Genomic DNA, 3,582 nt, shown 5'->3' with positions numbered 1-3,582 from the left:
CTAAAATGTCAACTCCATTTTTCCACAATCTAGCTATCAAATGTATTCACAGAGACCTCACTCCCAATACCCTTATTAAAACCTCTGAAATCTATGCTAAAATCACCCTTAGAGCTGAAAGAGCCCTTCCTGTAACCAAACAAATACAAAATAATCCCTGTCTTTTAAACTATATTAATTCATAACCCTAACACTTCAGAACCACTTAAATGTAAGACCTTACTGAACACCTCTATGCAGTACACGCTATCCTTATCATAAAATAAAACACAAAAGCTATTTCCATTACTAACCCACCACAAATATCAGGAAATTTAACTGCAATACAACCTATAAAAACCTCACTAGAAATAAAATTCTCAAATTCTATTTTGGTCCTAAAATTCACACATTCTGAACAGCAACTTCCTCTAAAAGAAATACTTCAAAGACCAAAAATACTCAGATAAACCCTTAGAATAGCTACTATAATGCCAAGAACCATCAAACAAATAAATACCTAACCTCAACTATCGAGGACGATCTACAACAAAACTTCGTTAAAAACACCCCTACAAATATCCATTATCACCTCAGCAATACACCTCCTGCAAGACCAAGTAACTCAAAATACTCAAACTCCCATCCAAAAAATATTCCATAAACTAAAACACCAAAAAGTCATCAACAAAACCTACTCAGTTTTCAAGAACCCCATTTAACCTATACACAGATCTAAAACAAATTAACTATAAACTACCATACCTGAAATAACTCCACCATTAAACACTACTGTGTCAAACCTGTTAAAACTCCAATGCAAACTAAAATCCAAAACAACAAAAAAACATGCCATTATTAACGTTACCAATACATTTTTCTCTAACATTTCCTCTAACAAAGAATACAAACCACCATTTACCTTCACTTAAAGAACATACAATACACCTATAACCAACTACCCCGAAAACAAAAACACAGTCCCACCATCTACCATAAATTCAGCTGAATTAAACTAAAAAAACATCTGCAAGACATTTACAATAAAGAAACATTACATAAAAGTATAACAAAAATAATTTAGGAGAATCCAAATTCTCCTAAAAAACAACTCGATCATGAAAAAATACAAAACACCTACTGAAAAGATCAAATTCCTAAAAGTAAAATAACAAAAGAAACAGCATCAAATTCCCACCAATCTCATTAAAAAGTCAGAATAGCTCCCCCAGCCAATAAAAAACCCTAGCCACTAAGAAAACCCCAGGCCACCTCAAAAACAAACACAAAATGCATTCCTCTGACCATCCCAACTGCCACGATTAAAATGCATGTTCTATACAAAAATGTCCTCTACCCTGCCATCAATTCAACCTAACGCTAATTACTCTCTTCATACATTACACCCATATCAAAAATCTAAACCACGCTAAAACCTTGAAAATAATTAGAAATTAACCCCAAAATCAAAACTTTAATCACTAACCAAAAAAAAAAAAAATCACCAAATAACACAAAGTAAAAAAACTCCACCACACAACCAACAAACCAACTACCAGAAAAAAAACCACACTACACTCTTCTCACTAACGTCTCTTATCACATCACACAAATGGAACAAAATTAAAAACCAACCCTATAGAAACCCACACACCAAATGCCAGAAAGCACTAAAAAAAAGGAAACCCAACGAACTGACTAAACTCCAAATTGTACAACAGACCCCACATGTTATTTAAACAAATAAGCAAAACTCTACCTCTACACTAACGCAGAGGCAACAATACTCTATACAATTAACTTAAAAAACCAAACAGATTAACAGTACCATAAAAACAGAAAACAATAAAAAAATCGACTAACTACCAAAAAACACCACCACATAAATACCCACGTCCCCAAAAATAAAACAAATAGAAAGCAGAAACAAAACACATCAAACTGCAAAAAAAAAAAAAAAAAACCACCCAACAAATAAACTAGAATTGACAAAAACATTATTCCTGACTCAGTAAACCCAAAATTCCTCCATCCATTAAAACAAAAATGCCACCTAGAAATAAACACAAAGCCAAAAAATAAATGTAACCAGAAACAATACCTCCCTCACTATTCGTAACCAAAAAACATACACTACAATCAAACAAACCAAATAAATAAAAACCCGATAATATAATAAACAACAAGGCAATTAAGAGTCTTATTTAAACGCACAAATTTACTACAGGAAACTACCTGGAACCAAAGGAAACAAGCACTACATAAGCCAATAAAAACCACCAAAACAGAATTTAAAACCTACCTTCTACTTCATGCTACGATCCATAAAAACCATAGTAAACTATAAAAAACATGTCCTTTAAAAGCATAATACCCCACCAAAAATAAAAAAAAAAAAAAATTCGACAACAAAACTCAATTCAAAAACATCCTTACCATCAACGCCAGAACATGCAAGAAGTTCACTACATCCCGCACCATACAACAATTGCAAACACAACAAAACGATACAACAAATTCCTTAAAACCACCTGGAAGCCACGACAGAAAAAAAAAAAAAAACCACCAAACCTACGGCGGCCGGCAGGAAAGCGGCTCCTCTTGCACGCAGGAGCGGCGCCGCGCCGGGAGACCCCCGCCCGCTCCCCGTGCCCGGCGGGGCCGGCACCGGGTCCGGGGCTTTTAGGCGGTTTGGCTCAGCCCCCTTTTGCATGGAGTTGCTGAATGGAGACGTGTATGCGGCGGTCCCGCGGCTGTCTCGTGGAAGGACTGTGAGCGCTTGTGACCTGGTCTGGGGGAACACCTGGATACACACTTGGATGTGTGGAGCATTGCTTAAAGGAGGTGCCGAGGGACAAAGCTTCGTGCTGGGAAGCAGCAGCCGAACAGGTGAGCTCGTGTGGATTTGCGGCGGGGACTCTTCTCCTTTGCGTTTTCAATTTCATCTTGCTAACCCCTCCCTGGTGCCCCCAGAAAAAAGGGGGTTTTATGTGGGAAAAAAAATAAAAAGAGGGAAGCAATTCCTCTTCTATTATTGTCTGTGTTTGAACTTGGGGGTTCCCCCTTCATTTGTGGTTTTAAGGCTATTGGTTTGAAGGAAAACCTGCCTTTTCCAGTTTGTTAGGGGTATCACAGGGGTGCTAGGGAGTCCCTGTGTTCTGTTTTAAATGGAAGAGGAAAAAGCTTGTCGTATTATGGGTTTGATTTGAAGGTAGCCCCCCCCTCCCCCATTGTCGTCATCCTAAGGTTTAAATTGGGGGGGCCGCTTGTTGTCCCTCCTTTTAAAGGGTTTGAATTGAGGTCAAAATTCTTCTTTTACCACAATTGGAGGAAAACCCCTTTTTTCCCGCTATTGTCGGGGATGGAATGGAAGGGGAGAGCACATTAATTTGCCCTCGCTGAAGCAAATTAGGGGTGAACAGTTTCGGGGGGTTCAGCGGGAGGAAGCTCCAGCTCTCGCAGCCTGTGCAGCCTTGACATCGGGCTGTGCCGCTGCCTTTGAGGGCGCTTCTGCTGCCCGTGCTCCGGCGCCAAAGGTTCCGCCGCGGCAGCGCTCGGGGCACGGCTGGGCAGTTGCTGAGGCGGGAGGGGAATTTGGCGCGG

This window comes from Onychostruthus taczanowskii, unplaced genomic scaffold, assembly GCF_017590055.1.
Source record: "Onychostruthus taczanowskii isolate IOZ18803 unplaced genomic scaffold, ASM1759005v1 scaffold13, whole genome shotgun sequence".
Classification (NCBI taxonomy): domain Eukaryota; kingdom Metazoa; phylum Chordata; class Aves; order Passeriformes; family Passeridae; genus Onychostruthus; species Onychostruthus taczanowskii.
Note: the sequence above shows the minus strand (reverse complement) of the source record.